General features: G+C 32.7%; 1 protein-coding gene across 8 annotated transcripts in view; it reads left to right on the top strand.

Moving 5' to 3' along the window:
• LOC122718911 (fat-like cadherin-related tumor suppressor homolog) overlaps positions 1-17,649 on the top strand; it is a 529,283-nt gene that overhangs the window by 441,032 nt on the left and 70,602 nt on the right. The window lies entirely within an intron of this gene.

The following is a 17,649-nucleotide window of genomic DNA, read 5'->3' as shown; positions in this document are numbered from 1 at the left end:
TTTTCTATTCTTTAATTAAACGCGTGGACAAGGTAAGATAATTTTAAGAGTAAATCAAAAGTATATATAATATCTTTTAAACGAGCGTAGCGCTAAAAATTTACAAAAATCGACGACGATCCGATTTCGATGAAATTCAATTTCCTTTGGACTCGTCGAACTCTCGGGAGAGCAGAAGAGTATTTTCCCCGTGTAGAACTGATAAATTGATTCTTAAGTAAAAATTTCAACTTCTTCTTTCAAAACGCAAAAAACAAGAAGAAAAGCAGAAGGTTAGGGAGAAATGGATATTTGATCATAAGACTTGAGAAGGAAATTTCGGCGACAGGTTGTAATTGTAGCTCGATGAACCCGAGCATAGCTATTCAACTTTTAACAGAGAGGAGGAGGAGGAGGAGGAGAAGCCCTTTTTTGCTGTCGTAATCGGACAATTTTCTCTCTGTCCCGTCCCTCTCAACGTAACTCCTGGCTGCCTGTTATCGACACCTTTATTTCTTCCTTTCCTCCTCGACGATCCTCCTAAGTATCGCTCCACCTCAATTACCTCGACGCCTATTATACGGAAGGATTGATCAACCGGACGTTTTATTCCCGAGTACGCGAGTAAAACTCTATCAATGGTCGGTCGATAGGTGAACCTGCAACGCTTTCCATCCAGTCCTTCCATTTATCTTCGCCCCGATCGAATATAACGTATGGATGGGTATCGATTTATCGGTATTATCGTCGTAACCATCGGCAATAAGAAGGGTAGAACCTTTTTTAGGGAGTGGTTTTAATACCGTGCCTCGTTCGTATCCTTTTTTTTTTTTTTTTTTTTTTTTATCCTATGTTTTCGTTTTCGATAGGAAATATAAGCGTTTGTCATATCGTTTTTTCGCGATGAGAAAGAAAAGAAGTTATAAATGGTTGTAATAAGATTGTAAGATCTCTTTTAAACGTTCGTGAGGTATTCTTCTTGTTGTTCGTTTGTTTCGTGGTGCAAACGAGTTTCCTCCTCGATCTCCGTTCGTAGAGCGGATAAAAGAGGGAAATACGAAGACGAGAGTTGTAATTGGTCGGATGGTGGCTATTACGATTTTTGAAATTTTTTCCAAGGATAATTTTATAGCCGATGGAATTGTACATGCGTGTAACTAAGAATTATCACTCTGTTTTTATGGGCCAGGGACGAGAGATAAGTTTCTGAATTTATCCACGGTTGAAATTAATTTTTATCCTTTTTCGATGTGAACGTTAATTATTGGGAAATTATACGATCGATACAGATTTTTTTTTTATCCTCTAAACAGTTCTCTTCGAACGTACAAAACTCGATCTATCCATTGAACTGTATATTGCTTAAGCAATAGTTAACTAGTTGTTTTCACATTTTTAAGTTATCCTGTATATACATATATATATATATACATGGATGATCTGGCTTGGAATGATCACAAATATCAAAAAAGTATCTAACTAGTTAAAGAGATTCGTAAATCGTTTAGCCAGCGGACCAATATAGCGTGAATAGCGCGTAAAGCGCGACAACTCTGCTCTGCCCTCTGGAGACCTCTCGTGAAAGCTCTGATGGTAGATTTGATTCGTCCATATCGTAAAACTTTTATGTATTTTTAATATTTGTTTGTTTTTTGGTCGAGAAATGTCTGGTTGGTGAACGATAACTTCTTGCTACGATCGATAAAATGGTATTGGCTCCAAAAAGGGAGCAAAGAAGAAGGACGAAGTACAAGATTGCATCTCGCGCATTATAGTCGTAATTCCCTATAACCGACTTTATACATCGTCGACAGAAAAGCTTTCTCGTATTAAAAGGAAATAACGACGTCCTTTGAAGTCTTTCTTATAGTTATTTTCATAGCTCGTTTTCCTTTCGTTACCTCTAGAAACTTTTCGAGCGTGGCCGGAAATAGAGGTTATTAATCACTCTTTGTTCTTTTTTTTTTTTTTTTTTGATCGAATAAGAGTTCGTTATTCAACCTTAATTGAATTTCAACAATATCGTGTATTTCAACGATATTTAGACGAAGTAAAAAATATAATAGAGTGTATTAATTATTTCTTGGACATGGTATATAACCTCTAATTCAATATTCAATCCATCGAATACATTGCAACGTTAATTATTTGCTCGCACTGAGACAAAATTAAATTTGAGTCTCTGATTTTACATTAAATTGCAATCACGTAAAAATAAATAAATAAATGAAACATAACCTTTTCATGAAAACTCCTTCTTTCAGAAAATGAGAGAAACCATGTTCTTGAAATATTCTTTCTTTTTTCTTTCATCCTGATATCTCGATCTATTGCCGAAATATAAAGATTTCTGGAAATTCTTTTATCATCTTATTTACTCTCATTTGCAATTGTCCTATAGTCTCTAATAAATAAAACTCCTAAATAAAGATCCATCTATTAGAAATTTACGATAATTATCGTTAAATCATCGTCTATCATTTAAATATTAATCTCTGGCTTAGATTTTTTTTTAGATTAGATCAAAAATTATAAAAGTTCTAAAAAAAAAAAAAAAAATAACTTAATTTTAATTCAAAACTTGTATCTGAATACCCGAGTAAACATATATTAATTCCAATTCACGATTATTCCATTTTTGTCAAACACCGTGTTTCGATTGATTCTTGTTCAACGTTGCGTTTCAATCGACACCCAACTCGTGCTTTTCCGCTCGAAACGGCGCCAATTCCCTACTACAATTCACGTGGCACCGTCCAATCGCGTTCCAATTCGCCCGCTCCCATTTCGATCAGTCTTAATTCGCGTTGTTGCGCTCTGATCAGTTTCAACTATCGACCAGTTGGAACAGTTCCGCGCCATCATCCTCTTCCTCGATCGGTTTCACCTGTGTGAATCCAAACTCGTTGCGTATCGTTCGTCTTCGTTGATCGAAGATCTTTGAAGATCGAGATTGGTATTAATAAATATGTATGTACAATAATTTTCCATTGTTTTCTCCAATAAGTAGCAATTTTTTTAACGGATCGTTATATCGTTGGATTTGCCGTTACGAGCGAATAAACAGAGGAACGAAATCGGCAATGACTTTATACCTCATTGGATTCGAACGTTCACCGATCTAATTAAAGGAACGAACGAGGAAACGAGGGATTTTTATGAGAATCGTGGCTCTTCCCTCGATTTACACCGGCCACGGCGCCGGAGTAATTTAGATTTAACGAAGAAAGGATTCGAACGTACTTCCGATGGGATAGCAAGAGCTTATTTCGCCAGCTGTTAATTTTACTTTTCTCGTTGATTCGTTCGTAGAATCGTTTGGGATCGGTCGCTCTTTACTGTTTCACGACGTAGATTCTATCGAGATAATTATTCTATGAAAATTGTTCGATAAAATTGTTTTTCAGATTCGATAAAATTTCTTTTATTCGCTTTTAATAATTGGGAAAATTTTTAACGAGAGATCTGAGAATCTTCACATTTCGATATTTCTCAATTTATCATACGATATCCATTCAATAAATTTCCTTTTAGCTTGAAATAAATTAAAAAAGAAATATCTAAATTACCCTTGTAATTAAAGATTCGAAGAATTTTTTATAAGTCAATTCCAATACAGGTATAAAATTTTCCATTATTCTTATCATTTTTCACGTTCACGAAAAACCTTCAATCTTTGAAAATAGAGAATAATTTTGCACGAAAGAAGAATTTAAAAAAGAAAAAGAAAGAGAGAAAGAAAAGAAGAGGGAGAGATTTATTTCGTTTATTTCTTTTTTATCTTCTCTACGTCAGATGGAATACAAAGAATCGTAGAAAGAGAACCGGAGCGAAACTTCAACGACATTGCGACGTTTAGAAAAAGTATATAATACAAAGGAATCGAACGAAAAGCTGTTCAATGGAAGTTCAATAACGTTGAAGAGGTTCGTGGCGACTGGTAGAGTTATTTTGCGCGGCTGTAATGGGCCACGATGGAAAACCAAGAATATAATGAGTTTACGTACACCGGCGAAAATAATGGTGACGACGGGTACGTGTACAGACTCGTTAAATTAAAACTTTCGCGTCCCCCTTCCTCGTCACTCCTGCGCATAACTGTAGACAAAGAAGATCGGGTCACAACGATGAACTTATGGTTTTCCCTTTTTCTTCTTCTTCTTCTTCTTCTTCTTCTTCTTTTATTTTATTTTGTTTGCTTTGTCCATTTTAAACTCGTCGTAACGATGAACTTATGGTTCTTCCCTCTCTTTTCTCTTTTATTTTATTTTCTCGTTTGCTTCGTCCATTTTAAACTCGTAATAACGATGAACTTATTCCTTCTTTCTTCTTCTCCTTCTTCTTCTTCTTCTTCTTTTTTTATTTTATCGTTCTTGTTTATTTGCTTCGTCCATTATATTAAATTCGTCAAAACAATGAATTCACGGTTCTTCTTTCTCCCTCTTCTTCCTTTATGTTAATTTTATTTTATTTTATTTTATTTTTTTTTGTTCATCCATAATCGTCATAACAATAAACTTATGGTTATTTTTCCTTCTCTTCTCTTCTAGTTCTCGTAGTTTTCGTTCTCTCGTTTGTTTCGTCTATTTTTCGTATACATATAATTTCGATATGAAGGGAAGAAAATTGCTGACGCGGGAATTTCACGATTCATAAGACATTCGAGCGACCAATGATCGCCGAAAAGAGTCCCACTATTCGAGAAATTCGAAAGGGAAGAATATTGATTATATTCTCAAGAATGCGAGCGCTCGACGAACGGGGTCGTTAAACCCGATTTACAAGACGCGACAGAAGAAACGAGAAAACGCGTGCACCTCTCTGGTGTTTCCCGATCCCAGATTTATCCGACCGGATACGAGTACGAAACTAATTATTCGTGAAAAACAATAATATCGCCGTGGAATACTTTGTGAGAGAGAAAGAGAGACAGGGAGAAGAGAAAAATTAATTTTTAACCGGGATGATTTTATCGATTGCAGCCAAAATTTTTAATTTAATAATTTTACGTTTTTAATTATTTATTTTATTATTTTATATATATTTTATATATATTATTTTATTTTATTTTATATATATTTTATATATATTTTATTATTTTAACGAATTTTAATTATCGATCTTGAAATAAGTAGAAACAATCTATTTTTTATAACGTAAGATCTCTTTGTTTGAATATCGTTATGTTTATTATTAATGTAATATAAAGATGAATTAATCATATTTGTAAGCTATAACAAATGCGATTCGTGAGAATAGCTTTGACCGATTACATAAAACTAATCAAGAGAACGTATTAATTTTCTATTATTAGTTTCGTAATAATAGATTGGAAATTTATTGGATATCGATATTTAATTGAATATCAACGTTGCTATTAAAAAAATAAAAAAATAAAAATTTTTTTCATTTTTCTGTGTAGCATTGTAAAAAAAAAAAAAATTACAGTGAATCGATGGTATTCGTCAAGTTAAAACTATTTTCTCAAAATCTCGAATTCCAATCTGCAAAAAAGGATTGTTTTCATTTTATTAGAAATTAATCAATACTACGAAATCTTTTGTGCAAACAATTCGCGATAAAAATTCGAAATTTATTCCCTTCGTGAACGATGAACGAGAATTATTTATTAAAACGACACGATCATAATGGAAGGGGAAATTAAACGAGATATTCGAAATGTCAATTAACAATCCTGAAAACAAATTTGAATCAATTTTAATTCGGGCAAGCGCAAGAAGATTTAGACTTTTTTTGAAATTTCTTTTCGACGATAGTATTTTATTAGATATATTCATCTGAATTCTTTTTATCGACGTTCCATCAAGTTTTTGAAATTCCAGAGAAATGATGTTTCAGCGCAGAGAAGCGCCACCACGCGTCGCGTTTTAAAACGATACATATACGCGATCGTGGCGCCTTCGCCGGGTCGGCGTTTTTCACTCGTTAAAAGCATCTCGTGAAAACGCGTTTTCGATCGAGCTCGGCGACAATTTGCCCGTGGCGATTTGAATCAGGAACGGTTCGTCGAAGAATTCGCACGAACCGACGCCACCTCGTCCGTTTCGTTCTGCACCGGTTGATGCTTTTATCTCTCCAACGATTTGCCCCGTACTCGTTACTCTTTTCTCTCCATTTCACGCTGTCGAATTTCCGCCTGGCTTTAAGTCGTAAATAGCCCGCCGCAAATGAACATTCAGTTCCAAGTGAAATCGCATACCGCGTTATTTGCTTACGAGCAATTGAGAATCGGTGTTCGTGCTTTCACGTGCATGCATTCACGATACGATAATAATTAACAAGGAACAGATTAAATATATTTTAGAGTATTATTTACGATGTAAATATGATTCTCAATCATGATTTATTATTATTGATTTGATAACTTGACATAACTATTTGTTCCTTCGGGATTCATTTAGGATATTTATTATTTATATTAAGAATATTTGGATCCTTAAAACGATCTTTGAATAACTTTGACCGCCCGCTACGATCTTCACGTGACTTTCAGGTAAATGATTTTGATCCTCGATCCGCCATGGTTTTAAGTGGCTTTAACTGTTCATCAGAGTATCTTCAACCGATCTTTTTATTATCCTCTATCATGATCTCGATCGTCTGAAATGATCTTGACTCAACTTAATTTTATATCGATGATTTTTATAAATCAATATTATTTTTCGAAGTAAAAAGCTCCTTTACGAAGTTGTTCACGGATCGTAATCGTAAATTCCTTGGGAGAAATATGGCGAGCAAAGAGGGTACTTTTACAGCGTTCCATTGCCCATCCAACCATCTTGAATGTAAATTCCGCGGATAGGTGTAACGACTAAGCGCGTGAACGGGAATTACGCACGTACGTTATTACGTTCCGCCTGTAACGTATTCCAAACATGCACAGAATGCTCGATAATGTTCTCCTTATACAGTACCTACGCTTGTGAACCTAAGATTATTACACGTATTATCCCAACTTATATTACTTTATTTTAATTCTATCATACCCCTCCAAGTTTTTTCTGTTATAACTGTTTGCAAAGAAAAATAAGAGGAGGAGAAGAAACGAGAATGGATGAAAACAGAAATACTACACTTAATTCCCTTAATTTCTTATTAATGGATCGCGTTAATGGAAAGAATTTATTTTGTAGATGGAGCTAATGTAAAAAGTTTTTCTAGAATTTGAATAATTAATCAATTTATGCTTTTATCTATCCTTAATAAGATTAATTTTAATTCGAGTCAAATTTAAAATTAAAATTCATCATTCGTCTTAACGACTTGCTTTATATTCTTCTTCGAATTAAAAAAAATGTAATGTAAAAAGTTTTTCTAGAATTTGAATAATTAATCAATTTATGCTTTTATCTATCCTTAATAAGATTAATTTTAATTCGAGTCAAATTTAAAATTAAAATTCATCATTCGTCTTAACGACTTGCTTTATATTCTCCTTCGAATTAAAAAAAAAAAAAAAAAACTTGTCAACAGAAAAGAAGAGAAACATGATTAGAGAGAATGATCGAAGAAAGAAAGGATCTCTTTCACGAGATCCGATATCTGTAACATTTCTTTTCCCGCGCATCCTCCAATCATCCGGAACAAATTTTCTCACGCTTAATTTTCCTTCATTGGTAATTTAATCGATGGCGGCCACCTCACGGCCGGAATCAATCGCCTCACCGTGCGTAAGAGGCTTTCGCCACCCCTTCCTCTCGACCCCTTCCTCCCCTTTCAACAAATGAGCCTGCAAACGTTCTTCTTTTAGAAACGTTCGAGAGGTGTTTCCAGGTTATTAAGCAGAAATCTATTAAGAGGAGCATCATCATCATCATCATCGAGAGAAAGAAAAAGGAATGGAGAGAGAAATAGAGAGAGAGAGAGAGAGAGAGAGAGAGATTATCGTACGATTTCGAAGGATATTAAAAAAAAAAAGGAGAAACGTGTAGATATATCGACTGTCGAATAGACGTTGAAACGAGTGACAGGAATAAGTTGAATATATATACGTTTCCTTTCTTCGCGTCGTAGGTAGAAGTTGGAAAGATGGCGCGGGTAATATCCGAACGTATGGGCGCGGCTTTCGAAGGAAAATGGAATGACCGGAGAGAATTTTATTTATAGTGATTGGGAATCGATGTGCGCTTTAACCGTGGAAACACGTATCGAAGAAATCTTTGCAAGTTTTATTCGAATCTTATGCTTTCTGAATCTTGTACTTTCGACGTTGGATATCGGTTGGAAAACGATACGAGGCGAATACTTTATAAAAGATACATACAATATTTAGGAAAATATCAGATGTATAAAATATAGAAGAAGAAGAAAAAAAAAAAAAAAAAAGATAGAGATCACTTCCTCCTTACCTTCGATTACACACACTTAATTTTTAATCCTTTCGTTGTAATCTTCCTCTCTTAAGTGTTTTCCTCTCAAGAGAAGAATAATATTGCCGTAGCGGCCAAAGGGTTAAATAATTATGAACGAACACAATGATATGCAAACTCTTCCATTTCGCTTGTTATTCTTCTGATCGAATACTCTCGACCTCCTCGAATACCTCATCCTCCGGGCGACGATTCAATATCATCCCGCTTCGTTGCTCTCGGATGGAAACGGCCAAGAAAAAAAATGTCGAGCGCCGATGTTTATCTCCCTCCCCCCCCCCCCTCCCTTCCCCTCTGCCCGATCTCCGCTACAAATCTATCGATCCACCGAACAAAGTCCGGAACAAAGATCAACGAAGCTTCCCCTCTCCATAGAGGACAAGCCCCGATCAAGACGTATACACTTGCAGTCTATTTGCCACGCGAGAGAGTTTAAAGTGTCGCGCGGTTAAATCTGGGTTAACGATCGGCCATAGTTCACCGTTCCGTGGCTCGAAACTCGAGAGAAAGAGAAAGAAGAGAGAGAGAGAGAGAGAGAGAGAGAGAGAGATGCGATCGCGAAGAAAATGAGGGGGATGGAGACGGACGGAATAGAATTCGATAAAAGAATGGGAGTGGAGGGTGAAGAAGGGTCTTTCGACCATAAGATTGCGCGTTTTCCGTTCGAAGGCACGGGGAATCGATCGGTTCCTCTCTATTCCGGAGAAGTAGAGGGGCGTCGTTACAAAGAGCGAAATGCCCCGCGAAAACGAATTCCCTGCGACTCTGTCTCCTCTTACGGCCGCCAAATGGTATCAGCCGTTTATGGAATGGGATAGGTCCGGGGTTGAAATTATCGGGGAGGGAGGGAGATTTTTTTTTTACGATTCCTTCAAACAACGTTCTCGCGATTCGAGATTCGAACGGTTTTTAACGCCTTCCAAACTTGTCGACGCGAGATCATTTTTTTTTTTTAAGAATATCTTTTTTATAGAATATAGTTATAGAAGTTGAGATAAGTTATAAGTTACTAAGATACTTTTTAACATTTTCGTATTGATTAAAAGAGATTTTTTTCAATCTCTTTTAATTAAACAGTGTAAATTATTCATTGATGAATATCTTTTTCTTTTTTTCTTTTTTTTTTTTCATTTGGAAAAGTGAAAGGATTTTCTTGGAATAAAATGATATTTCCAGTGATTCTCAATCTTCGTCAGGATGATGGAATATAAAAATTATAAAAAAAATTTATAAAATTAAATAGTAAAAATGTACAAATGAATATACTTTATATAAAAAATTATAGAAAATCTAAGTTAAAATTTTGCAAAAAGATATTTTTGCAATAGATTCGTGAAGAGTTAAGAATAACTGTTTCTTCTTAAGTTATAAGTTACTAAAATACTTTTTAACATTTTCGTATTGATTAAAACACTTTTTTTCAATCTTTTTTAATTAAGCAGTGTAAATTATTCATTGATGAATATCTTTTTCTTTTTTTCTTTTTTTTTTTTTTCATTTGGAAAAGTGAAAGGATTTTCTTGGAATAAAATGAAATTTCCAGTGATTCTCAATCTTCGTCAGGATGATGGAAAAATATGTCGTTTATAAAAAAAATTTATAAAATTAAATAGTAAAAATGTACAAATGAATATATTTTATATAAAAAATTTTTATATAGAAAATCTAAGTTAAAATTTTGCAAAAAGATATTTTTGCAATAAATTCGTGAAGAGTTAAGAATAACTGTTTCTTCTTAAGTTATAAGTTACTAAGATACTTTTTAATATTTTCGTATTGATTGAAAACACTTTTTTTCAATCTCTTTTAATTAAGCAGTGTAAATTATTCATTGATGAATATCTTTTTCTTTTTTTCTTTTTTTCATTTGGAAAAGTGAAAGGATTTTCTTGGAATAAAATGAAATTTCCAGTGATTCTCAATTTTCAATATAGAAATTATAAATTAATTAATTAATAATAATTAAAATTTATAAAATTAAATAGTAAAAATGTATAAATGAGTACACTTTATATAAAAAATTATAGAAAATTTAAGTTAAAATTTTGCAAAAAGATATTTTTGCAATAGATTCGTGAAGAGTTAAGAATAACTGTTTCTTCTTATGAATATTTACGCATATTCATCATATTTTTATGAATAAAATATAAAAACACGAAGTCTAAATGGAAACTTGTTTACGTTACACGTACATTTTGCGTATGTTCAAATTTCCCCAATGAATGTGCAAAATTTGCGATAAAGTTATCCGCAATTTTACTTGGTAAATATAAACATGCAATCATTCTATAATCACGAATAAGAGGAGGATAAATTACGTTTGACAAATTGAACTATGTAGGGAAAACAAACTGGTTGGTGTTTTCGATCTACTTTGCTTCGAAAGTTTTTCTTCGCTCCAGTTTCCAACTCGTGGTATTTATTCTTGTGCTTCCTTGATGATATTTTTTTTTTTTTTTTTTTTTAAGTTAGTTCAAGTATCAGACCGTTCTCTGTAAAATTGTAAAAGTTCAAAGTTGTATTACTGGTCGAGTATCGAGCGATAACATTAACTTTGCAGAACATTACCAATGTAATCCTCTCAGGATTATCGCGAGCACAATGCTTATCTCTATACAACGTGTAAATATTTAAAATTACCATCCTTCTCGAAATTCTTTTAAAAATAATTAAATTTCATTTCATTCGATCATCATGAAATCATCTGTCGTTCTTCGAAACATGACGAATTTCCTCCGTTTTCGTTAGAAAAAAAAAAAGACACAACACAGATTTATAAATTAAATATTTTCTACAAACGATCACTTTCCAAATTTATATAGAATATCCAAAATTCTTCGACCCATTCTTTCCATACCATTCTACTCTCTTCTAAAAATTACCAAATATAATTTCTCTACATATCTTATTATCAATTTATTATTTTAAATTCGTTTAATCAATAGAATATCCAAACTTCTTCGACCCATTCTTTCCATACCATTCTACTCTCTTCTAAAAATTACCAAATATAATTCCTCTACATATCTTATTACCAATTTATTATTTTAAATTCGTTTCGTCAAAAGAATATCCAAACTTCTTCGATCCATTCTTTCCATACCATTCTACTCTCTTCTAAAAATTACCAAATATAATTCCTCTACATATCTTATTACCAATTTATTATTTTAAATTTGTTTCGTCAATGGAATATCCAAACTTCTTCGACCCATTTTTATAACTTACATAACTTATTTTATATCAATCTATTATTTTGAACAAAATTCTTTTAAAAAATTCTCAATTTTCGTTCACCTTCCTTAATCTCTCTTTTTCTTATCTTAATTGGACCTAACAACCGCTTCGAGTATCACGGTTTGCAAAGCAGCTCGTTTTTATCTCATCCCAATCAACTAAAGAAGTTATCGATACACATTGCGGAATTATTAAATTATTTGTCACGCTCGATCCCGTGTTACACTCATTCCCGTGGATCGTGATCTCGATTTTGTCGCAGTTTAATCGTGGATCGAACGTGGCGGTAATGGTCGAGCAGCGCGAATGGTTTACGACACGGTCGTCGAATTTGTGCGGCGGCTCGTTAGAAACGCGTCAAATTGGTCGAAACGAATCCTGATATTCTTTTTCGCGTGTATATACGTAGAACAAAATATTTTCCTTTTAACGATGATGTTTCCTTTTGAAGGAATGAAGATGTTTTCTTTTTTTTTTTTTTAAATAAAATTTACGTACAAAATGGTAAAAAAAAAAAGGTAGAATATATTTCGAGAGAATAGGGCTGATAAAAAAGATGTTTTAACATTTTATATTTATATGCGTACGAATATAATACTTTCTCTTGATAGTAGTAAAATATCTTTCGAGAGATATAAAAAAGATACTTTCATAAAATGTGTTGTATCCAATAATAATGAAAGTGCTATGATATTGTAATAATATTTGTATATGTAAATGCTTTCTCTGAACAATGATGGAATATCTTTTAAGAGAACGAAAAAAATATTTTTATAAAATGTTTTTAACATTTTTACAAGTTGCTGCTCGATAATAAGGATCAAATATCTCCTAAAAGAGTGAAATTATAAAAAAAAATAATTGTATAAAAATTATTTGATATAAAGAGATATCAGGAAATCACATAGAATAAATAGTGTGACTGAAGATTTCTTTAAGTTGAATCATAGAATTTTTAATTTTTATCTTAATTCAATTATATATGTATATATTTATTATAAAAAAAAAAGTATTAATATAGATAATTATTTAAGAAAAATTTACATAACATTTATGTAAATCAATTAGATATATTACATTTGATATTATTTATTAGTAATTTCACACGTCTATGAAAATTTAAACAATGAAAAAAGTTTTTTCATTAAAAAACAATATTTTTTATATATTATTTGTTACATATTTTTTTGTTATTACTTTTTATATATTATGTATTATTTTTCTATAGTCGCGTTTCAAAGGAAACACCCTGTATACACGAATATCGATTGACCGTTGGATAAAATCGAGACTTGATCTGAAAATGTAAAATATTTCACTGTTACTTACTCCAACAAGTCGTTTTATGACCGGTGAATTTAATGGTCGTAAAACTACACGCGTGTTTCGCGACGACTATGGCTGAATCGATGATATAGTTATTGATAATGGTAATTGTTTCCTGTTGTCCGTCGTTTTAAAACCGTCTCCGTAAGTTTTAACGATGGAAAGAAGAGTGTTGAACGCATGAGAATGTCGCGAATGTCTTCTCTTATAGGAATAGAAATTAAAATTTTTCTAGTTCAATTCCAGTTGAATTCCTTGTAAGGAAACGAATAAAAACTTTTTAGCGTTGTACGATAAAAATTTTATAGATTTCTTATTTTATCCCCTTTTTAGAGTCAGTATAGATTGGTGATTTTTCAAAAAAAATTCTTTTTTGGAAAAGAAACTGTAAAAAAAAAAAAGTGTGGTAAAGAAGAAAAGATCCGATATAGAAAATCTTAAAAGAAAAAAAGAAATTTAAAAGATTTTAATATTATTTTAATATTTGATATTTAAATTTTAATATTTAAAAGAAAAGTTTAGTCACTCTAAAATTCTAGATACCGACGGTATACATTTGTGTTCATTAAATAATAATTGGCTGATGATGTCATCGCCAATGAGTAATAAGAAAAATATAGAAAATTCAAATGAATATTAATTCGTGAGTGTAGAATGCAATGAATATTTATTTCTATTCCATTGAATTTTTCTTTGCATAAAGTTACGCAGAAGATATTCTTAGAAGCAATATCGTGTATATCTCATCACATTCGCCCATTCAATCAAAACATTCATGATTCGCATTCCACAACACGCCCAATACTATATTAGAATATTAATCATAGTAGAATCGGAACATAAATATCCTCCGATGTCAGGATCAGATTATGGGAACTGCAAAATCGTATCTAGCGCATTCATCTTTGAAACGTGGTATTTGACATAATACTCTGTATAATACGCCGGTGATTGGCATAGTTATATTAATTGGTTACGATTTCAATCGCCATTAGCTTTCTAAATGGACAATGATGTGAAACGGTTGGGAACTCGAAGAGGTTAATTCGTCTGATCGAAGTGATTTATTGTTTATTGCTGGCAAATCGAATTGCTGGTCGAGATTCAAACTCTCCTATCTGTCATTTGCCGGCCGAGTGCTTCAATCGATTAAACTCCTCACAAATCGGCCACAAATCCTTTTTTCCTCGTTGATATTGACAACGATTATCTGCAAGCCAACTTAATAATTCCGACTTAACGATTCGTGATAACAGGTAAATGAATTTAAATAAACATAAATTATAACTGCGAATATTTGTGCATTTATGCAAAATTAAAAATATACAAATGTTTACACGATATGCAAAAAAAAAGATATGCACAAAATAAAGTACAATGAAGTATATGATATATGTGAAGAATGAGGCAAATCTTTATTTAATCTTCATTTCTTTAGTCAAATTTTATTTTGCATAAAAATTCACAAAGATTAATTATTTAGAGAAATGTGAAAAAAAAATGTAAAATTTGATATCTATAAAATTAAATAGCACGTATACCGTTAAAATTTTACATAGTTGATCGTTTTACTTTCTATGTTAATTAATCCAGTTACCAACTTTTATAAATCCATTAGGATTTCTAATAGGATATCCATGTTTCGCATTTGATGTGATTACACGCATATACGATATCTATTTCGCATTAATGCAACACAATATTTCAAGTTTGGATAGTAGAAAAATTCTCGCATTTCGACAGTATATATAAATATTAAAATACTAAAATATTCGTCCATACCACGAATAAAACGAGACTACTACGCTCGCTTAAAGTGGTAAATAAAGAGTAAATCTCGAATTGGAATTGAATCATGGAAAATGAGTTTATCGCGTGTTTTATCGTGCATAATAATCGCGAATGGCAGTGGAGGTTGGCCCGCGTTTTAACCCGTAAATTAATTTTGCAACAACCCTATCGACGTTCCTGTAATTGCAAATGTCAACTTCGTCCCGATGCATTCCGCGGCATCCAGCGAATAAATCGGCGCGTACCAACCGTCGCAAATTCGCAACTTTCGAATAATCAATGTTAGATCGAGTTTCAAACTCGAATCGAGACGAGTGCACGTAATTTCCAAGTTGCTCGACCCATTTCCACCATTCGATCCGTGGAATGATGATTCTAATGATTGTGACCGACAACCAGATCTCGAATAACTCGATAACTTGCTTTATTATTTAATCCAATAATCGAGAAGAGTCGAACAAAAATAGGGAGAAGAATCTCGTCCTGTTATCGCAAGAGCTAAATCTCTCTTGGATTTGGAAGATTTGGAAATGGAAATTGAGATTCTGACTTTGCTTCGAGATATTCTACTATAAGAAAATTGTATTCTATAAAAAAATCCTTTTAGAGACTTTATCTTTCCTTCCAATTTTCTTAAACATGTCGAAAGTTTTGTAAAATGTATTCAGATACAGATAGGAATGGGAAACTTGGTAAATTTTGAAGATTTTTCGAAATAGTTTTTGAAATTTCAAAGTTATTTGACTCAATTGCTGATCAGATCACTGTTATATATTTTTCTCAACGAATTTTCTTTTTTCTGAATTTTCTTTAGATATATTAAATTATAAATTCTACTCTTCTTTTCAAAAATCCATCATATCAATTAAGAATTAATATTATCAGATCAACGATTATTCGGAAAAGTAGCGAATTGTCCAAAAATTAAATTTTCTCATCCAAATAATTATAATTATAATCCATTATATCCTGTATATGTACGTATATATATTGTATATGAATGTACAATCGAAACGAAATCATTTCGCTTTAAACTTTTTCCGTTAGCTATTTTCTCACTCCTGTTCATTTACTCTCTCTCTTTCTGTTGCTTTTCTTGCGACAGAAGGCAACATTCCTCCTTTCTTTCCTTCCAATCCCGAAAGAAATTAAATTTGTAATGTTATTTAGATGAAAAACTAAAGGCGTGAAAAACGAATATTGCTTAGCTTGGTATCTGCCACCCTTCCTTCTTATACAAGTTGCATTCACGGATAGCGAATTTAATTTATTCTTCTCTTTCCTATTGGTCGCCATATTAAACATATAGCATGTGTTACATTCTGAACTCTCTTGCCACGATTGAACGAGCAACGAACATAACGCGTGTTTCTTGGTTATGCGATCGTGCAGAATATATTCTTTGTACAAGACATGAATCGCAATTTAAATTCTTGAAATTTGATATGATGAATTTTTGAAAATTTTTGGCTATAATAAATTTCGTGCATGACAATCTTTAATTTTGATAAAGAAAAAGTGTTTTGAATCAATCGAAATTGTGACAATGCTTTGAATATTGTAGAATACGTTGTGTGCAAATAGTTCCATTCTCGACTATTGAATTTTCTCTTTTCTAAATATTTTCTAAATCACGTAATAGAATAAATTAAATATCATTACCTTAAACCACTCATTCTTTTTCTATTTTCTATTTTCTATCTTCTGCACAAGAAAATCCAAAATCACGAAAACGTGAAACGCATTAAGAACACGAACACGAACACGAACACGAACAACGTGCACATCCCACTGAACTGAATTCGCCTAGGATAATTAATCGATATATTGCGAAATTACGAGTTCGATATCAATACACTCATATTACGTGCACAGTACGCGTAACGAATAAGATTGAATCGAAACATTCGAAAGATCAGGATTAATGAAGATGCTGGTCGCGAAATCCGAAGACGCAATTTACTCACAAAACAAATCGGGGATAATCTTGATTACCATCTACATTTGCTCTCGTAACGTAACATCTTGGATTGCTAATTAATCGAAATCCCCTTCTCTCTCTACTGTCTCTCTCTTCGCCATCTTTCGGCTACCTTCGCGCTTATTCGTTCCTGATCGTTGCTCGCCAAGTATCGGATATGTTATCTTTTACGTTAATACCATAATAAACCAAACAAGCGTTCATTGAACGGTGTAAAAACCCGTAAGGCAATGGAATCTCACAAAAACGATCGAAGAACATCGCGGAACACCGTGTGCAGGATGTGTTAACACAAGGAATGCGGTCCAATTTTTGCTCTAGCCGCGCGGGTGCTAGTCGCTGGCAAGCCGCCATGTACGTGCACGTCATTTCATATCGGCTCCTTGTTGCCTATCTTGCAAGGTAATACCGAATCCTTCCTTATGTTTCGTAACCTGTATTTTTCTTATTCGCTCTTCTTTTACCTCCTTTTTTCCTTTTTCCTTCTTATTACTGTCATTGTACATGTTTCTATTCACCTCGTGTCCCACGGAAATATCGAAAAGGTGAAAATGTTTCGCGATAACGTGACGACTTTTAAATATTTTGGTATGGAAACCACGTTTGTCCGTGATTGGAGATAGTTTAGTTTTATTTTGATTGGTGATGAAAGATCAAGTTGATTTTTCAGCTTTTTTCGAGATGAATGATTCATAGAGAAAATTGTTAAAATGTAATAGTGAATTAGGTTAGGTTAAGTTAGAACTGAGAATCGATTCGAATATCTTTCATATTTTGATCGAAATTATGTGATAGTTTTCTATTAAGTGAAATTAGATATGAAATTCGTTTCTGTATTCGATAAAATATTTATTTAAAAGAAATTTTTAATTGCAAAGTCTTTTCTAGAATTCATAATTATATAATCCAAGTATATTATTTCATAATTACAGAAAATGGAACATG

Source organism: Apis laboriosa, unplaced genomic scaffold, assembly GCF_014066325.1.
Source record: "Apis laboriosa isolate Shangri-la unplaced genomic scaffold, ASM1406632v1 scaffold68_cov148, whole genome shotgun sequence".
In the NCBI taxonomy this organism is placed as follows: Eukaryota; Metazoa; Arthropoda; class Insecta; order Hymenoptera; family Apidae; genus Apis; species Apis laboriosa.
Note: the sequence above shows the minus strand (reverse complement) of the source record. Positions and strands in the feature narration are given on the sequence as shown.